General features: G+C 39.3%; 1 protein-coding gene and 1 pseudogene across 1 annotated transcript in view; both read left to right on the top strand.

The window, feature by feature from the left end:
- The window catches only part of CCDC22 (coiled-coil domain containing 22), a 206,151-nt gene that overhangs the window by 37,082 nt on the left and 147,809 nt on the right, over window positions 1–21,260 (top strand). The window lies entirely within an intron of this gene.
- LOC102844204 overlaps window positions 3,052–21,260 on the top strand; it is a 63,202-nt pseudogene continuing 44,993 nt past the window's right edge.

Genomic DNA, 21,260 nt, shown 5'->3' with positions numbered 1-21,260 from the left:
AGCTATTGTGAAAGGTATTGTTTCCCTTAGTTCTGGCTCTGTATTCTTTTTGTTGCTGTAGAGAAATCCAACTGATTTTTGTATGTTGATCTTGTATCCTGCTACTTTGCTGAATTGGTCAACTACGTCCAATAGTTTTCTTTCTGAGTCTTTAGGATTTTCTAAGTATACTATCATGTCATCGGCATAGAGGGATAATTTTACCTCCTCGTTGCCTATTTGGATACTTTTTATTCCCTTCTCTTGTCTTATTGCTGTTGCTAAGACTTCCAAAACAATATTGAATAAGAGAGGTGATAGTGGGCATCCTTGCCTAGTTACTGCAAAGAACAAATCTTTCTTGGAGGAAGTGCAGACCTGATGTTTCTTAGAGGCAAGGGTGATGAAACTTTGTCTCACATACTTTGAGCATGTTGTCAGGACAGACTGACTAGTCTTTGGAAAAAGACATGCTGGGAAAGGTAGAGCGTAAGTGGGAAAGGTAGAGGATAAGAGAGGAAGATCTTCAATGAGGTAGATTGGCACAGTGACTATAACAATAGACTAGAGCATGACAAACATGGCAAGGACAGCACAAGGTAGGGAAGACTTCCAATCTGTTGTTCTTAGGGTTACTATGAGTTTCAGTGGACTTGTCAGCACTTAACAAGAACAACAACAATGTAAATAAAAATATTTTAGTATTGATAACTTTCAGAATCTCTTAAATTTAAGAAAATAACTGCATACATTTAAGTTGTCTAAAACGCAATCTTGGAAAAAAAATGAATAATGATTAGTCTTTGTGGTTTCCTGTAATAGGTCTTGTCTTGATTCCCCCCATAATATAAATCATATTTATCGTTCTATTTCTGTTTCTATTCATGACAGCCTAGTAATTCTGTTTTTAATTGACATTTAAATGAAGGTTTATAGAGACTCTGAATTTACATTTCTTCATTGTTGCACAGTTTCCTCCCTGCCCACCCCTCCCCCCAGTTGGTATTTCTCTTTGAAAAGTAAAAAAACCTCAAAAACCAAAACCCAAACAAACTCTCATTATTATACAATTCCTCCCCCCCCCCACGAAGCTCTCATTTTGTACTCTTGTCATGAAAATAATACCTAATGATATATTCCTTTCAAACAGTTCTCTCCCTCATCTGTTTTAATGCAGTATACATTATTTAAATGCTCTTTTCTTAGATTCCCCCTAACACTGATGTCGGTCCCGTTTTAAAATAGTGGCATTATGCAGTGTTTGACCCTTTGTGACTGAGATATTTCACTCAGCATAACATCCTCCATGGTCACCCATTTTGTAGGATATTTTATGAGTTCCTTATTTTTCAATGCAGCATAGTATTCCATTGTGTGAATATACCACAGCTTCTCTATCCATTTGTTTGTTGATGGGCATTTGGGTTGTTTCCAACTCTTTGCTATTGTGAACAAAACAATGCTACAGTGAACATGAGTGTGCAAATATCTGCTTGGGTGGCAGTTATGGTTTTTTAGGGTATATTCTCAGTAGTGTGATTGCTGGGTCAAATGATATTTCTATTTGCAACTTTTTGAGAAAGCGCCACACTGCCTTCCATAGCGGTTGCACCATTTTACACTCTCACCAACAGTGAATGATTTCTCCACAACCTTGCCAGCATTTCTTGTTTGCTGTTCTGTCAAACTTTGCTAATCTTACTGGGGTGAGATAATATCTCATAGTTGTTTTGATTTACATGTCTCTTAGAACTAGGGATTTTGAACATTTCTTCATGTGTGTTAGTGTTTCCTGTAATGCTGATCTTGTTTTTACCAACTCCCTTAGGTTCTGCTTTTCTGGGAATATCTTGATCTCTCCCTCATATTTGATGGACAGTTTCACTGGGTACATTCTTGGTTGACTTTGAGTGTTCGATATATGTAATTCCATTGTCTTCTTGTTCTCGTGGTTTCTGCTGAGAAATCAGTACTTAATCTTATCTGCTCTCCCTTATAGGTTACTCTTTGTTTCTCCCTAGCTGCTTTCCAAATTCTCTCCTTATCTCTGGTCCTGGAAAATTTGACTATGATATATGCCTTGGTGTTTTTCTTTTGGGGTCTCTTCTATATGGTGTTCACTTAGCTTCTTGAATATATATTCTCTCATTCTTCATTATGTCTGGGAAGTTTTTCTCTAATAATTCTTCCACAACTTTTTTGGTGCCTTTACTTGCTTCTTCCTGTTCTGGGGTCCCATGATACGCATGTTATTTCTCTTCATGGTGTCCCACATTATTCTTAGGTTTTCTTCTTTTTCCTTCCTTTTTGATTATGCTTTTTCTTTAGTATATCACTGGTGGCAATTCCATCTTCTATTTCACTGGTTCTGTGTTCCATCTCTTCAACTCTGTTCATGTGTACCTCCATGTTGACAGCCTCTGAGATATTGGACCTCATATTTTGGATTGTCATTTCTTGTTTTTACAGAGCCTCTAATGCCTCGCTTGCTTTATCTGCATTGTTTTGGATTTTTTTTTTAAGCTCCTCCTGGTTTTTGCTTGCAATGTCCTATAATTCTTCAAGTCTTTCCCTCACCCACTGAAAATACTCAGTCATTATTCTTTTATATTCTGTGTCAGAACATTCCATTAGACTTTCTGGTTTCAGGAAATCCATTGATTCTGTGTCACTCTTTGGGGGTGATATCTTGCTTTGAACTTGTGTTGGGTGTGTGATAGCTTGCTTCCTACGTGACATACCTGCAATAGAGTTGTTTTTTTTGTGTGTGCCTGAGGTGATGAAAGATTCTTGATCAGAAATCACTGCTACAGAAGAGGGTGTAGCAATTATGTTGCCTGTGTTCCTCACTGAACATCCGAACCAAGGGAGGTGTCTGTTCATGGCCTGTGACAGTGGCCTCTTCTGTCTGATATTTGTTACAGCTAAGTCAGACCAAGGTGCTCTGGATTCAAGGCAGTTAGTTGACTGATGGTGTGAGAAGATGCGAGGCTAAGGGGGGGAACAGGTGGGGCAGGCACAGGCACAGGTGTATGCCCGGTGGGTGTGTGCTCAGATGCCCATAGGGTGGGCATGCTTGGGGCCCTCACTCAGATTCCAGCTGTCTGGATTGGCACATACAGGAACCTCACTCAGTCTTTAGCTGTCCGGCTCGCACCCAGTGGGGCTAGCTACATGTATGGGGACCTCACTCAGGCTGCAGCTATTATGGCTCACACCTGGTGGGGCTTGCTGTCCAGGTGGGCACGTGTGAGGGACCTCACTCAGTTTGCAGCTGTCCTGCTCATGCCAGGTGGGACTAACTGCCCAGGTGGGGACATGCCAGGACCTCATTCAGGTTGCAAATGTCTGGCTGGTTCTCGGCAGGGCTAGCTTCCAGGTAGGCATGTGCGAGGAACTCACTCAGTTTGCAGGCATTCTGCTTGCGCCGCCCATGGAGCTACCTTCCTGGGTGGGGATGCGACCTCACTCAGGCTGCAGTTATACAGCTTGCACCCAGTGGGGCTAGCTGTCAGGGTGGGCACGCTTAAGGACCTCATTCAGTTTACAGTTGTCTCACGCCTGTCAGGGCTACCTACCTGTGTGGGGACACATGGGGACCTCGCTCAGGTTGCAGATGTCTGGGTGGCATTCGGTGGGGCTGGCTTTTGGGTGGGCATGTGCGAGGACCTCACTCAGTTTGCCGCTGTCCTGCTTGCACCCAGTAAGGCTAGCTTCCAGATGGGCATGCATGAGGACCTCAGTCAGCTTGCAGATGTCTGGCTGGAGCCTGGCGGGGCTGGCATTGCATCCAACAACCTAGTAATTCTTAACCAATATTACCAAAAAGCTATATAAATCTCCAGTGCACTTGCACTTCACTGATATTTTTCCACTTCAATGTGAAGTAGGTTGTTAAGATTTCATTAATGGTTTCATTATGTGGCATTTTTAAAAAAAGGGCTCTAATTCCTTCCACAGTCAAGAATTTTCAGAAGACTTTTTAAAAAAATCATATAGCCTGGGAGTATTTTGTATAACTAAGCATTCTTTGGTAGATGAAGCTTCATAATGCAATTGTAAGCATATATGTCCATAGCTATATTACTAGTATAATCCTGTAACTAAAGTAAGGTGATTTTCCTGTTTACAGAATCTCCTTAATTGCTGTTTTAAAATTGGAATATTTCTATCATTTATAATTTCTGTTTTGCATGATAGTTCTGACCTTTTTGTCATTTCTTGTGAAGCCAATTTAAAGCAACTATCACATAATCTGTTGCATTACTTTTTTTATCCTTTTTTCTTTTCTCTTTTTTTTTTTCTTGTTGTGTACCATCAAATCAGATCCAACCGGCACAGGAGAGATTGCCCCTCCTTCTCCAGCAAAGCATCTGGTGGATTTGAACCACACACCTTCAGGATTGCAGTGCAGCTTCTTGCCACTAGGCCACCGGAACTCCCTTAACTTTACTTTTACACAATAACTTTTCTAGGGGAAATTAAGTCTATGCAGCAGCCAAGGAAGATGTACTGATTTTCTTCCGTAGATTATTGATAAGCACAGGAATTCATCACAACTCCAAGATCATCTTTCCTCACCAAATAGGCTATAAGTTCACTTATACTTTTCTTGTTCTAGAAAATTTAAAGCTTCCTTCAACCTCGAATTCTTACTGACAAAAACTTGTGCCGTTGTTTTATGATCTTGAGAAACTTCAGAAAACCCCACTGTTAAAATGATGGGCTTTCTGTTTGTGATGAACTAGAATCACTAGAGTCAATCAAATAAGGTAGACTATCATGGAAAGAGTATACAGAGTCACTGTACCAAAAGGAATTGGCAGACACAGAAGAATTTCCTGAAACAACATACGAGCAAGAGCCTATGGTGATGAAGGAAGAAGTTCAAACTGCTTTGAAGAAATTGGCAAAAAATAAGGTCCCAGGAGTAGATGGTATACCAATTGATATATTTAAACTAACAGATGCTGCCCTGGATGTCCTAGTGCCAAGAAATCTGGAGGACAACCACTTGGCCAACTGACTGGAAGAGATCTATATTTGTTCCCATTCCAAAGAAAGGTGACCCAACAGAATGTGGAAATTATCGAACAGTATCATTGATTTCACATGCAAACAGGATTCTGCTGAAGATTATCCAAAAATGACTGGAACAACACATCGACAGAGAACTGCCAGTAGTGCAGGCTAGGTTTAGGAGGGGTTATGGTACTAGGGATATTGTAGCTAATGTTAGATGGATCTTAGCTGAAAGCAGGGAATACCAGAAGAATGTCTGTCTGTGTTTCATTGATTATGCAAAGGCTTTTGACTGTGTGGATCACAACAAACTGTGGCTGACTCTGAGAAGAATGGGAATCCCAGAACACTTGATCGTGCTAATGTGAAACCTATACTTGGACCAGGACGCAGTTGTCAGAACAGAGAAAGGAAACATTGCATGGTTCAGAATTGGGAAGGGTGTACACCAGGGATGTGTCCTATCTCAATACCTTTTCAACGTATATGCAGAACAAATTATCCGGGAGTCTGGGCTGTATGAGGAGAAGTGTAGCATCAGGATTGGTGGAAGATTCATCAACAGTCTGCCTTATGAAGATGACACTACCCTGCTTGCTGAAACTGAGGAGGACCTGAAGCGCTTGCTGCAGAAGGTCAAGGATTGCAGCCCTCAGTGTAGATTAAGGCTCAATATTAAGAAGACAAAGATTCTCACCACTGGGCCAATTGGCAGCATCAGGATGGATAGTGAAGAGACTGAGTTTGTTAACACCTTTAGTTTGCTTGGCTCCACAGTCAACACTCTTGGCACCAGCAGCCAGGAAATTAAAAAATGTATTACAATGGGAAAGTCTGCTGTTAGGGACGTCTCCAAAGTACTAAAGAACAGTGGTGTCACTCTGGAGACCAAGGTTTCGCCTAATACAGGCCATGGTCTTTGCAATCACTTGCCATGCGTCAGAGAGTTGGACAATGACTAGGGAGAATAGAAAGAGAATTGATCTCTTTGAGCTGTGGTGTTGGAGAAGAGTATTCAGTGTACCATGGACTGCTAAGAAAATGAACAGGTTCATCCTGGAGAGGGTTAAACCAGGCTGATCCTTGGAGACAAATATTTTGAAGCTTCGTCTGACATGCTTCGGACATGTTGCAAAGAGGGACCAGTCGATGGAAAAGGATGTCATGCTTGGGAGGGTAGAGGGACAGCGCAGGAGAGGAAGACCCTCTATGAGGTGGATTGATTCAGTGACTGGGGTAATGGGGGTAGATGTTTTGGAGACAGTGAGATAGAGCAGGGTTCAGGGCTGTTGTACATAGGGTCACTATGAGTTGTAGGCAACTCGACAGACATGCATGCTTTTAAAAATTTATTTATATCTGTTTGTTTGTTTGCAAGGCCCCCCTGTCTAGGTGACTTTTTTCCCCTGTAACAAGCATTTGGAAAAGATGATGAACTTTTTTTGTGTAATAGACTACCTTAGTAGTTTATCTGGGTGTGTCCAGTTATTCTATTGTGTGAGCAACTGACTTTGGGAGATTTATTAACCTCCTTCTAGAAATATTAATGGAATGATCCACAATATTATTAGAAAAGTTATGTTTTTTTAAACATTGTGGGTTTCAGATGCCATAGTCTCTTGCTTCTGCCCAGTCATTGCACTTGAAATTTTATCCATCAGAAGTGGTCATCTGCAGCCGGGAGAGGCCCACTCATAACTATTCAAATGTGACTGTGTTTGGGGATAGACCCCTCAGTAGGAGCCTAATAGGTGATGCCCAGTGGTATTTTTGTTTTCTTAGTGCTGAGGTGAAATCCATATGTACGGCTTTGATACTCTTCAGTATGTGTTTCAAATATTTTTCACTTTCAGGAAGCATGTTTGTTATATGCATACAAGTTGTTGATAAGTCATCTCCCAATCCTGATGCCACATTCTCTGTATAGTCCAACTTCTCAAATTATTTTCTAAGCATACAGATTGAATAGATATGGAGAAGAAAGGATATAACTCTGACATAGACTTTTTCTGATTTTAAACCATACATTATCTTACTCAGATACTGCTTCTTGGTCTAATTACAGGTTTTGCAAAAGCATAATTAAGTGTTCTTGAATTCTAATTTTCCTCAAACTTGCCTGTAATTCATCATGTTCAACACAATCACATGTTTTTATACAGTCAACAAAACACGAGTAAACATCTTTCTAGTTGTCTCTGCTTTCAGCTAAGATTCATCTGACATCAGTAGTGATATCCTTTATTACATGACTTCTGTATTGAACTTAAATTTCTGGAAGTTCCCTGTCTGTGGACTGCTCCAGTAATATTTGAATGATCTTCAGCAAGATTTTACTTGCATGTGGTATTAATGATATTGTTAAATAATTTCCATAATCTCTGGAATAATCTTTTTTTTTTTTTAAATGAGTACAAATCCAGATCTCTTCTAGTTGGTTGGTCTTTCAAATTTCTTGCAAGCTTATATCTGTTTGTTGAAATACCTCTACTGATATGTCAATTCTTGGAGCCTTATTTTTTTGCCAGTGTCTTCAAGTTCAGCTTGGTCTTCTTCCTTTAGTACCCTTGGTTCTTGATTATATGCTACTACGTCCTGGAGAGGTTCAGCATTGCTCAGTTCTTTTTGGCACAATGACTCAGTATATTCCTTCCATCTGTTTTTGATGCTTCTTACATCATTTAAAATTTTGTTGTTATTAGGTGGCATCATGTAACCTTCGATATAAAATGTCAACCTTACGAACAGCAGTGATTGTGTCGAAGAATATTGAATAAAGCATGAACTGACAAAGTATAAATAAATCTATCTTATAAGAATTTCAACCAGAATGTTCCTTAGGAGCAAGAATGCCCGCCATATAGAAATTAAGTATATAAAACTATATTTCAAGAGATACATCTTAATTTTTTTATTGAGATTTTTATAGAGAACTTGGATTTCCATTCATTCATTGTTGTATTTTCCTCTCTGCCCCTGCCCCAGTTCACTTTTCTCTTTGAAGAAAAAAAATTCTTTCATTGTTTTACAATTCCCCAATCCCACCCCAGTCCACTCTACTATGCAGCTCTTATTCTGAACTGATGTCATGCAAATAATCAACTCGAAGGCAATCAACAACACCATATTCCTTTTAAGCAGTTCTATCCCTCATCTTTTTCAATGCAGTGTACATTATTTATCCCCTCTTTTTTTAGTTTTCCCCCCACCCCCACATCAGTCCTGTTTTAGAACAGTGGCATTATGTAGTATTTCTCCTTTTGCGACTGAGATATTTCATAATGTCCTCCAGGGAGAGATGCAAATCAAAACAACTAGGAGATATCATCTCACCCCAATAACAATAACAAAATTTAAAAGAGCGGCAAACACCAAATGCTGGAGAGGTTGTAGAGAAACTGGAACCCTTATTCATTGTTGGTGAGTGTGTAAAAGGGTGCAACCACTCTGGAAGGCAGTATGGCGCTTTCTCAAAAAGTTGGAAATAGAAATACCATTTGACCCAGCAGTTCCACTGCTGGGAATATACCCTAAAGAAACCAGAACTGCCTCATCTATTCATTATAGCTATCATCTTTTCCTGGTTTCCCCACCTACCACTCCCTATGTCAGCCTTGTTTTACAACAGTGATGTTACGTAGTATTTATCCTTTTGTGACTGAGCTATTTCATTCAGCATAATGTTCTATGGGGTCACCCATGTTGTGTACTGTTTTACAAGTCCCTTGTTTTTCAATGTTGCTTATTATTCCATTTTGTGACGATACCATAGTTTTTCTATCCATTCATTTGTTTATGGTCACTTGGCTTGCTTCCGTCTCTTTGCTATTATGAATAATGCAGTAATAAGCATGGGTGTGCATACATCTATTTGGGTGGCAGCTCTGGTTTCTTTAGGATATATTTCCTGTAGTAGAATTTCTGAATCAAATGGTATTTCTATTTCCAACTTTTTGAGAAAGCACCATACTGCCTTCCATAGTGGTTGCACCATTTTACACTCCCACCAGCAGTGAATAAAGGTTCCAATCTTTCCACAACCCTGCCAGGATTTGTTGTTTGCTGCTCTGTTGAACTTTGCTATTGTTGCTGTGGTGAGATGATATCTCATAGGTTTTTTTGTTTGTATCTCTTGGATAGTTAGGAATTTTGAACATTTCTTCATGTGTGTGTTTGCCATCTGAATGTCTTCTTTGGTGAAGTGCCTCTTCATATCCTGTGCTCATTTTGTGATTAGGTTGTTTACCTTTTTCTTTTGAGGTACTGGAGAATTCTATTAATTTTAGATATGAGTCCCTTATCAGATATGTCATTGTCAGATATTTTTTCCCAGTCTGTAGGCTTCCTTTTTATCCTGTTGGAAAAGGTTTTTTATGTGCATAGGGATTTGATTCTTAGAAGGTTCCATTCATCTGTTTTATTCTATCTTGGTTACAGGATGCTTGAAAGACTGTGCATACTGTGGATTAGGGCTTCTTTTTTTTTAAAGAAAGAATTCTTTCAAAAGAATATATAATTAAACATTATCTTTATGACAACAGCCCAGAATAAAAGGTGCATAGCAACATGGTCTGGGAGAATGGAAGGAGATGGAAAATTATGCAAAAATGAACGATTGTTTTAAAGTGGACAGGGAGAGTTTAGGGAGGAAAATGTGCAACAATGAATTTATGAAAATCCAACTTTTCTGTAAACTTTTGTTAAAATCACCATTAAAAGAAGAAAGAAAGAAAAAAGAATTCCAATGTAACTTCATCCTAAATCTCCATGTTTTTACTTCTAAAGATACATTTAAAATTCTTTTTCAGTCCTCATTTGTCTGGAATTTTTTTTGGTTATGATGGATTTTACTGGGGGATTAGGGCTTCTAATCCAAAATCTAATCTTCTAAGCTTTTCTCTGATGAAGTTATAGTCTTTGGTTTTACTTCTAGATGCTTGAGTTGGTTTTTGTGTATGCTGTGAGGTATGGGTCTTGCTTGAGTTTGCTACACATAGTTTTCCAATTTTGCCAACACCGTTTGCTAAGCAGGCTATCATTTTACCACTTAATGAATTTTACCTTCTTGTAAAAAATAATCCGTTGACAGTAGGTAAAAGAGCTGATTTTTAGGTTCTCAGTTCTACTCTGTCGATCTGTGTCTTCACTGTACGAGTACCATGCTGTCTTAACCACCACAGCTGTATAGTAGGATTTGAGATCAGGGAGTGAGATGCCTCCTACTTTGTTTCTCTTTTTAAGAAGTGATTTACTTATTCAAGGTCTCTTTCCATTCTACATAAAATTGGAAATCACCTATTCCATCATGTTGAAGAATGGAATTGGTATATGCATTGGGATTTCATTGAACTTGTAGATTGCCATTGGTAGAATTGTCATTTTTACAATATTGACTCTTCATATCCATGAGCCTTCATCCATGGTACTTTCTTCCATTTCTCCAGGTCTCTTTTTGTATCTTGTAGTATGTTTTGTAATTTTCCTTGTATAGGTCTTTTTTTGTTATGTGTGTCTCTAGTTATATTTACTCCTAAGTATTTAATCTTGTGATTAGCTATTGTGATGGGTATTGGTTTTTTTAGCCCCATTTCTGTATTTTCCTTGTCACTATAGAGAAATCAAACTGATTTTTTTTATATGTTGATCTTATTTCCTGTTACTTTGCTGAATTGGTTGACTATGTCTAATAGTTTTTTCACTGAGTCTTTAGGGTTTTCTAAGTATCTTATAATTTTGTTTAGAGTGAACAAGACCTGGTGGAGGGCCTTTGTACCTAAGAGTCAGTTGTTATTATATTTTGGAGGAACATTCTTCTAAGTGGTACAGCACTCTTTTGTCAATTTGCATGTACTGAGGTAACCTGGGGTTGCTGTGATATTGAAACTTGTGCCAATGGGATGTCAAATGCTATAATGGTTACCCATGGTATTTGGTGGAACTCTCAGTTTAAGACAGGTTTGGAAGCAGGAGTGGCATCTACTTCCTAAACAGCATGCCTCTGGAAACTCTGTGAACTTTGAGAAACGATGATAGTTATATAAAGACTTCAAGTCTTTTGTTCATAGGGTTGTTATGAGTAATGCTCAACTCTATGGCAATCAACAACAACAACTATCATATCATCTGCAGATAGAGGTAATTTTATCTCCTCTTTGCCAATTTGGATACCTCTTATTTTCCTTCTTTTGTCTTATTGTTCTCCCTAAGACTTGCAATACAATATTGAATGTTGTTGCTGTTATGTGCCTTTGAGTCACTTGCCTTGCAACTCATAGTGACCTAGAGCCCTTTACCCTGTTCTATCCTATGCCTATCATACCATCTCTGACACACCTACTGGCATTAACTCAGTCAATCACTCAGTCAATTCATCTCATTGAGGGTCTTCTCTTGCACTGTCCACCCACCCAAGCATGATGTCCCTCTCCAAGGACTGATCCCTCCTCGCAGCATGTCCGAAGTATATCAGATGAAGCTTTAGAATCCTTGCCTCCAATAAGCAGCCTGGACTCACCCTCTCTAGGACAAACCTTTTTGTTTTCCTAGCTGTTGATGGTTGTGTTGTTGTTATGTGCCATCGAGTCGCTTGCGACTCATAGCGACCCTATGTACAACAGCCCTAAACCGTGCTCTATCCTGTGCCAATCTCACTGTCTACGACACACCCACCCCGATTACCCCCGTTACTGAATCAGTCCATCCCATTGAGTGTCTTCCCCTCATGCGCTATCCCTCCACCCTCCCAAGCATGATGTCCCTCTCCAAAGACCGGTCCCTCCTTACAACATGTCCAAAGTATGTCAGACAAAGCCTCAGAATCCTTGCCACCAAGGAGCAGCCCGGTTTAACCCTCTCCAGGATGAACCTGTTTGTTTTCATAGCAGTCCACTGTACATTCAATACTCTTCTCCAGCACCACAGTTCAAAGGCATCAATTCTCCTTCTATCCTCCCTAGTCATTGTCCATTCTCTGTTGCATAGCAAGTGATTGCAAAGACCATGGCCTGTATCAGGTGCACCTTAGTCTCCAGATTGACACCATTGCTCTTCAGTACTTTAGAGAGGTCCCTAACAGCAGACTTTCCCATAACAATGGTTCTTTTAATTTCCTGGCTGCTGGTGCCAAGAGTGTTGACTGTGGAGCCAAGCAAACTAAAGGTGTTAACAATCTCAATTTCTTCACCATCCATCTTGTTGCTACCAATTGGCCCAGTGGTGAGAATCTTTGTCTTCTTAATATTGAGCCTTAATCTATGTTGAAAGCTGCAGTCCTTGACCCCCTGAAGCAAGCGCTTCAGGTCCTCCTCAGTTTCAGCAAGCAGGGTAGTGTCATCTGCATAACACAGATTGTTGATGGATCTTCCACCAATCCTGATGCCACACTTCTCCTCATACAGCCCAGTCTCCCGGATAATTTGTTCTGCATATAGGTTGAAAAGGTACGGAGATAGGGCACATCCCTGGTGTACACCCTTCCCAATTTTGAACCATACAGTTGTTCCTTTCTCTGTTCTGACAACTGCTTCCTGGTCCAAGTATAGGTTTCACATTAGCATGATCAAGTGTTCTGGGATTCCAATTCTTCTCAGAGTCAGCCACAGTTATGATCCACACAGTCAAATGCCTTTGCATAATCAATGAAGCACAGACATTCCTCTGGTATTCCCTGCTTTCAGCTAAGATCCATCTAACATTAGCTACAATATCCCTACTACCACGACCCCTTCTAAACCCAGCCTGCACTACTGGCAGTTCTATGCTGATGTGCTGTTCCAGTCGTTTTTGGATAATCTTTAGCAGAATCTTGTTTGCATGTGACATCAATGATATTCTTCTATAGTTTTCACATTTTGTTGGGTCACCTTTCTTTGGAATGGGAACAAATCTCTTCCAGTCAGTTGGCCAAGTGGTTGTCCTCCAGATTTCTTGACACAACTTGGTGAGCACATCCAGGGCAGCATCTGTTAGTTTAAATATGTCAGTTGGTATACCATCTATTCCTGGGGCCTTATTTTTGCTAATTCCTTCAAAGCAGCTGGAACTTCTTTACCACCATAGGCTCTTGCTCGTATGTTGTTTCATGAAATTCTTCTGTTTCCTGCCAATTCCTTTCGATACAGTGACTCTGTATATTCTTCCCATCTTTTTTTAATACTTCCTGGATCATTTACTTTTCTGCCTAAATCATCATTAATTATAGCAACTCGAGGTTTGAATTTGTACTTCAATTCCTTGAGCTTAAGAAATGCAGAGTGAGTTCAGCCCGTTTGATTTTCTGACTCCAGCTCCTTGCACATTTCATTGTAATATTTTACTTTATCTTCCCTCGCTGCCTTTTGAAATCTTCTGTTCAGCTCTGTAGTATCTTGACTTCTTTCTTCTGGTTTGGCTTCTCGGCATTCCGTGCAATATGTAAAGTCTCCTCTGACATCCATTTTGGTCTTTTCTTCCTCCTCTGTCTTTGTACCTTTTGTACTCTTCCTGGATGATACTCTTAATATCCTCCCACAACTCATCTGGTCTTCGCTTATTGGAGTTCAAGGCCTCAAACCTGTTCCTGAGATTGTTCTGAAATTCATATGGGATAGACTCAAAGTCATATTTTGGTTCCCGTGGATTTAATTTTTCTTAGCTTCCGCTTGAACTTGCATATGAGTAGTTGGTGGTCTGTTCCACAATCAGCACCTGGCCAAGTTTTCACATCTGATATTGAGCTTCTCCAGTGGTTCTTTTCACAGATGTAATCAATTTGATTCCAGTGCATACCATCAGGTGAAATCCATGTGTATAACCTGCGTTTATGTTTCTTATGTATTAATTATGTATTAATTGTGCAAAATTCAATGATTCTGTCTCCAGGTTCATTTCTCTTACAGAGTCCATGTTTTCCAACTACTGATTCTTCTTCTCTGTTCCCAACTTTTGCATTCCAGTCACCCATTATTGTTACTGCATCTTGATTACATGTTCAATCAATCTGCAACTGTAAAGTTGATAGAAATCTTCTATTTCCTATTCTTTGGCTCTGGTTATTGGTGCATGTATCTGAATGATAGTGGTATTCACTGGACTTTCTTGTATGCATATGGATGTTATCCTGTCACTCACATTATTGTATTTCAAGATGGATCTAGAAATGACTTTAACTATGAAAGCAACCCCATTTTTCCTCACCTTTTCATCTCTGGAGTAATATGTCATATGATCATCCAACTCAAAATGCCCCATGCCAGTCCATCTCATCTTGCCAATACCTAGTATGTCAATATTTATGCATTCCATTTCTTCCTTAACAATATCTAATTTTCCTACATTCATGGTTCTCACATTCCATGTTCCAATCACTAGTGTCTGCTTACAACTGTTTCTCTTCCTTTGTATTTCCATACTTGAAAGCTCCAGCTCAGTTGCCCTATGACTCTATGTGTTCTGTTGAACATAGGATTTTCAGAGGTCTGCTATTTCATAAGTGGATGGACAGTCCTTCTTTGTGGAATTAACTGTTAGTTTCAGTGCTGTCCCTGTCCTGATCCACTTATTTCCCTGCTCCACCAGTATCCCCATCCACTCCTACCCACTCCCTTCAACATCTATCTCCTGTTATCCATCCCTTGATCTGATCGCTTATATCTGAAGCTTTCTGGGCTTCTGTGATTCCAAACACTTCAACTGATGACGATTTCTATTGCTGTGGGCAGTGTCTCTTAAGTTTAGTGGTAATGTTTCCTAAGCAAGGGTGATGTGTCCTGTAGAACTGGTGTATAGATTGTTTTCCTGGCCCTCGGGCCTTGGCCGTCAGGTCCCAGTGGTTCCAGCGCCACCTGAGCTCTGTTCTTGTTGACCTGCAGGGTGGGGATTTCTGAAGTCCCTTCATGCTGGCCTACCTCTTCCCCTGTAAAAACTACTATCCCGTGCCCTCTGTGTGTCCCCAGTGGTTCTGGTGGTATATTCAGCATTCTTCTCCAGCACCACAATTCAAAGGCTTCAATTCTCCTAGTCATTGTCCAGCTTTCTGATGCATAGCAAGTAATTGCAAAGACCATGGCTTGTATTAGGCGCACGTTAGTCTCCAGACTGACATCGTTGTTCTTTGGTACTTTGGGGAGATCTCTGATAGCAGACTTTCCCAGTGTAATTCATCTTTTAATTTCCTGGTTGCTGTTATCAGGAGTGTTGATTTTGGAGCTAAGCAAACTGAAACTGTTAACAACCTCAATCTCTTTATCATTTGTCATAATGCTGCCAATCAGCCCAGTGGGGAGAAGCTTTGTTTCTTGATGTTGAGTTTCAATCCATATTGAAGGCTGCAGTCCTTGACCTTCTGCAGCAAGTGCTTCTGGTCCTCCTCAGTTTCAGCAGGCTGGGTTGTATTATCTGCGTCGTGCAGATTGTTGATGAGTCTTCCTCCAATCGATGCCACATTTCTCCTCATTATAGCCCAGCCTCCTAGATAATCTGTTCTGCATATAGATTGAAAAAGTATAGAGACAGGACACATCTCTGGCATACACCCTTCCCAGTTTTGAACCATGCAGTGTATAGGAGAGGTGATAATGGACATCCTCACCTAGTTCTGTTCTCAAAGTGAATGCCTTTTATCTCTCTCCATTGAGAATGATGTTGAGTTTTGTGTATGTATTTTTCACTATGTTGAGGAAATTCTTCTCTATTCTTATTTTCCTGAGTGTTTTAATGGAAAGGTGTTGGATTTTGTAGAAGGCTGTTTCTGCTTCAGTTGATAGGATCATGTGGTTCTTGTTTGCTTTGCTCATGTAATGAATTACATTGGTGGTTTTTCTTATGTTTAACTATCCTTGCATACCTGTTATGAATCACATTTGGTCATGGTGAATTTTTTTTATGTACAGTGGATTTTGTTAAGAATTTTTGCATCTATGTTCATAAGAGAGTTTGGTCTATAGTTTTCAATTTTGATGGTGTCTTTTCCTGACTTTGGTATCAAGGATATGCTTGCTCATAGAATGAGTCTGGAAGAATTCCATCTTTTTATACTTTCTGAAATACTTTATGTAGAATTGGTGACAGTTCTTCTCTGAATGTTTAATAAAAGTCTCTAGTAAAACCATCCTGTCTAGTGTTTTGTTTTTGGTGGAAATTATTTTATTACCTGTTCAATTTCTTCTTTTGTAATGGATCTGTTCAGGTGTTCTACTTGATCTGTGTCAGTTTAGGTAGGTTGTGAGTTTCTAAATATTAGTCCATTTCCTCTAGGTTTTCAGATTTCTTTAAGTATAATTTTCGTAATATTCCATTGTTAACCTTTTTTTTATTTCAGTTGGTTCTGCTGTCACATTACTCCTTTTATCTCTTATTCCATATATTTGTGTCTTACTTTTCATTAGTTTTCCTAGTGATTTAGTTGATTTTATATTGACCTTTTTAAAGAACAAACTCCTGGTTTTGTTGATGGTTTCAATTTTTCTTCTGATTTCTATTTCATTTATTTCTGTCCTAATTTTTGTGAATTCTTTTCTCTTTACAAGTTGTTGTGTTTTCTTGCTGTTCTTTTCCAACATATTGGAGATGTTGGGTTAAAGAATCAACTATCATTGTTTCTTCCCTTTTGATATGGTTGCCTATTGCTATAAATTGACCTCTCCTTACTGCTTTGTCTATTTCCCAGAGGGTTTGGTAGTTTGTGTTTCCCTTGTCATTTGTTTTGACAAACTTTTTTTACTTCAGTTTTTATTTCTTCTTTTAGCCACTCATGTTCAAGTAGGATGTTGTTCAGCATCTAAAAGTATGCTTTTTTTCCTCTCCTGTATCCTCTTGTTATTAATTTCTAATTTTGCAGCATTATGGTTTGAGAAGATGCTTACTATTATTTCTGTGTGTTTCAATTCATTGATGTTTGCTTTGTGACCTAAAATATAATATGTTTTGGAGAATGTTCCATGCACATTGGAGAAGAATATATACTGAGCTTTCTGGAGATACATTGACCTGTATATGTCTATGAGATCAAGTTGGTTTATTGTATAGTTTAGTTCTTCAGCATCTTTGTAGAGGTTCTTTTTGGTAGTTCTGTCTTTTCTTGAGAGTGGTGTATTGAAATCTCCTACAGTTGTGATGTTGTCTATTTCTTTTTTCAATTCTGTTATCATTTGCATTGTATATTTTGCAGCTCTGTCATTTGGTGCTTAGATATTTATTATGATTATGTCCTCTGTTCTTTTGACTCTTTAAGTATTTATTATATAATGACTTTCCTTGTTCTTTGTGATGGTTTTTTACACTGAAATCTATTTTATGAGAGACTAATATTAACTCTTGCTTTTGTCTGGTTGCCATTTGTTTGATTTTTTTTCCCTGCCCTATTCTTATCTTATCTTCATTTTTAGGTGTGTCTTGTAGAAAATATATGGATGTATTTGGGGTTTTTTTAAATACAATCTGCTACACTTTTTCTCTTCACTGGTACAAAAAATATGGAAAGCTTCATGAATTTGCGTGTCATCCTTGTACAGCAGCCATACTAATCTTCTCTGTATCATTCCAGTTTTAGTATATGTGCTGCCAAAATGGCTCACAGATACCTTTTTAAAAACAACGTAAATAGCAACTTCACATACGGACTTTGACTGATGGAATACACAAGAGTGGAATTAACTACATCATACTTTCAGTTAAGATAGTGGAGTAGACAGACTGAAGTTTAGATCTTCATCCAACACACTAGATATCAAATAAAATCCTGCAACCCAGAGATTTAAAAGGGAAGAATGGAAGGAAAACAGAATGAGAAGCTCGATGGAGCACATTACCATAAATGGTACAGTGTGGGCATTCTGAATGGCTATCTACTTGTGGGAACCAGAGTCTGTGCACACCAGTGCACAATTAGTGACTTTGCCCATTACCACTCCATTGACCAAATAGCCAGAGGTATTTGCTGGTCCATCCTGACTCCTTCTGATGTCAGGCCCTCACCATTTTGTATCTGATGCTAGGATTGTACATGGCTCTTATTTGAGATCTCTAACCAGGAACCAGAGAATTGTGCTGTATCTGGCCTGTAGTCATCCCCTGGAGTAGTGGGGGTCTTCATTTTTGACTGGGATCCTTGCCTTTACTCTGGCATAGAGCATGACCATACTTGGTGCAGTGCACCCTTCAGTGAGGATTTCTGGTTGAGTATCATTTTATTCCCATCTGCTGTTAGGGACTTCTCTAAAGTATTCAAGAGCAATGATGTCTCTTTGGAGACAAAGGTGTGCCTGATACAGGCCATGGTCTTTGCAATCACTTGTTATGCATCAGAGAGTCGGACAATGACTAGGGAGGACAGAAGGAGAATTGACGCTTTTGAGCTGTGGTGCTGGAGAAGAGTATTGACTGTTCCATGGACTGCCAAGAACACAAACAGATTCATCCTAGAGAGGGTTAAACCAGGTTACTCCTTGGAGGCAAAGATTCTGGGGCTTTGTCTGATATACTTTGGACATGTTGCAAGGAGAGACAGGTCTTTGGAGAGGGACATCATGCTGGGTAGAGTAGAGGGACAGCGCAGGAGGGGAAGACCCTCTATGAGGTGGATTGATTCAGTGACTGGGGTAATCGGGATGGTGTGTCAGAGGCAATGCAATTGGCACAGGATAGAGCAAGGTTTAGGGCTGTTGTACATAGGGTCACTCAACGGCACATAACAACAACATCATTTTATTCTAGCCATATCTAACTGGGTTCCCTACCAGCATCCACACCTTAGACTGACAAAAGCATGATCCCTAGCCAGGTGGACTCTCTGAGGATTCTGTGAGGCTAGCAGAATCTGTGTCACATGTTGGGTACCCTACCCATCAACATACACTTCCAGGCTAGATATCTTGTCTCCACCCACAAAGGTAAGTACATCATAATGTCTTGGAAACAATATTTAAGTTTAAACCAATAAAAACAAAAATCAAGCATCAAAAAATAAAAATTAAGATAAGATATAATAAAAAAGTGACCAAACTACAGAACCAGAAAATCTTTCAAAGAATGGAAGGCTATTTGGAACTTTCTGATAAAGAATTCAAAAGAATAATAGTTAAGTGTCTTGTTTGGATTGAAAAAAAACCCCCACACCCCAAAACCAACAAACCACCACAATGCTGCAAGACCAAATAAATAAAATAAATGGAAAATTAGAAGCAATACAAAATCAACAATATGAGATTCCGAATACTAAAATTAAAAAAATTGCAGAAAATGGTCATGTATGGGAAAACAAAAGAATAAAATTAAAGAAATAAAGCACAGAATTAGTGAATTGGAGGACATATCCTTCAGTACTAATCTGCTAGAAGAATCATCAGAAAAAAGGAAGAAAATGAAGAATGGCCAAGAATTATGTGGAACAACATCAAGAGGAATAACTTATGTGTGATTGGAATGCCAAAACAGGAAGACATCAAAACCAAAGAGAAAGTTGTTGAAGATTTACGGGTAGAAAATTTCCCAAATATTATAAAAAATGAGAAAATACACATTCAAGAAGTGGAATGAATCTCAAACAGGCAAGACCCTAAAAGAAAACATTAGGACATATACTCAAATTTTCCAAAATTAAAGACAATGACTGTTGAAAGCAACTTGGGAAAATTGAAGTTACATCCAAAATAGAACCAGTAAGATTAAGTTCCAGTTTCTCAGTAGAAGCCATACCGAAGAAGGCAACATAAACATAATGCTGAAAAAGAAGAAACTGCTAACCACAAATTCTATACCCAGAAAGATTGTCCGACAAATTCTATACCCAGAAAAATATAGTGGTGAAATTAGAACATTTCCAGATAGGCAGAAACTAAGGGGATTTGTGAAGATTAGGCCAACTCTACAAGAAATTCTGAAAGGAGCTCTTTGAACCAAGACAGTACACTTGGTACCAGCAGTCAGGAGATCAGGAAATCTATTGCACTGGGAAAGTCTGAAGTCAGGAACCTTTCCAAATTACTGAGGAACAGTGATGTTAGTTAGAGAATTAAGGTGCACCTGATTCAAGCCATAGTCTTTTCAGTTTCTTGCTACACTGGCTGAGAGCTGGACAATGACTAAGGATGACAAAAGAAAAATTGCTGTCTTTGAAGTATAGTGTTAGAGAAGAGTAATGAATATCTTATGAACTGCCAAAAACCCCAAACAGATATATCTTGGAATATGTGACACCACAGTGTCACCTTGCCTCCTTGGAGGCAAGGATGGTAAATACCTTGCATATTGGACATGTTGCTGGGGGAGGCTCTTTCTTGGGGAATGATAACATTTGGAAAGGCAGGGGAACAGAGGAGAGATTAGGAAGATGGATACAGTTGACAGCAGCAAGGGTATCGAGTATCAGAGATTGTGAAGTTGTTTATAGGTCTGCAACGAGTCATATTCAACTCAATGGCACCTAACAACAGCAACAACATTGAAGAACTACAAACAATTAGAAAACCTAGAAGAGATGGAGGGGAGCTCTAGTGGTAAGGATTTGCATTGCCAACATAGTTTGAATCCACCAGTTGCTCTGTGGGAGAGTATGGGCGATCTGTATGATTTAACACCTCAGCTATGAGTCATTTCAGGCTCCATGGTACATAACAACAATGAGAGGAAATGGAACAGTTTTTCGAAACTTACTGCCTTCCTAAAATGCGGAGAGTGGTAGAAAAGTTTAACAGATCCTTTACGAAATCGATTTATATATAAACCTCTCAACTAAAGGCCTGGCTCAGATGACCTCATTGTTTAATGCCACCGAACATTCAGAGAATTGTTGTTATGTGCCATTGAGTCACCTACCACTCAAGTGAACTTATGAACAATAACTCTGAACCTTACCCTGTCCTGAGCCAACTTCACTATCTCTTACACACCTGACCCCATTGCCACAATCACTGTTGAAGCATCTAATCAAAGGTCTTCCTTTCTAGTGCTGAATTTCTACCCTTCCAGGCAATGATGTCTTCCAATGACTGGCCCCTCTTGACAGTATGTCCACAGTATGTGAGATGGATTTTCAAAGCCCTTGCCTCCAAGGAACACCCTGTTTTCACTTTCTCTAGGACGGACCTGTTTATTCTCTTGGCACTCCATAGGATGTTCAGTAATCTTCTCCAGCACCACAGTTCAAAGACACTACACAGTGAGATGTCTTTTATAGTCTATAAGATGCACCAAAATAGAAAACTATAGGCCAATATCTCTCATGAATATTGATGCAAAAATCCTAAATAAAATACTGGCAAATAGAATCCAACAATACATAAAAA

Source organism: Elephantulus edwardii, unplaced genomic scaffold (assembly GCF_000299155.1).
Source record: "Elephantulus edwardii isolate Elephantulus edwardi_28Jun2011 unplaced genomic scaffold, EleEdw1.0 scaffold00441, whole genome shotgun sequence".
Taxonomy (NCBI): Eukaryota; Metazoa; Chordata; class Mammalia; order Macroscelidea; family Macroscelididae; genus Elephantulus; species Elephantulus edwardii.
This window is presented reverse-complemented; position numbering and strand designations above follow the sequence as displayed.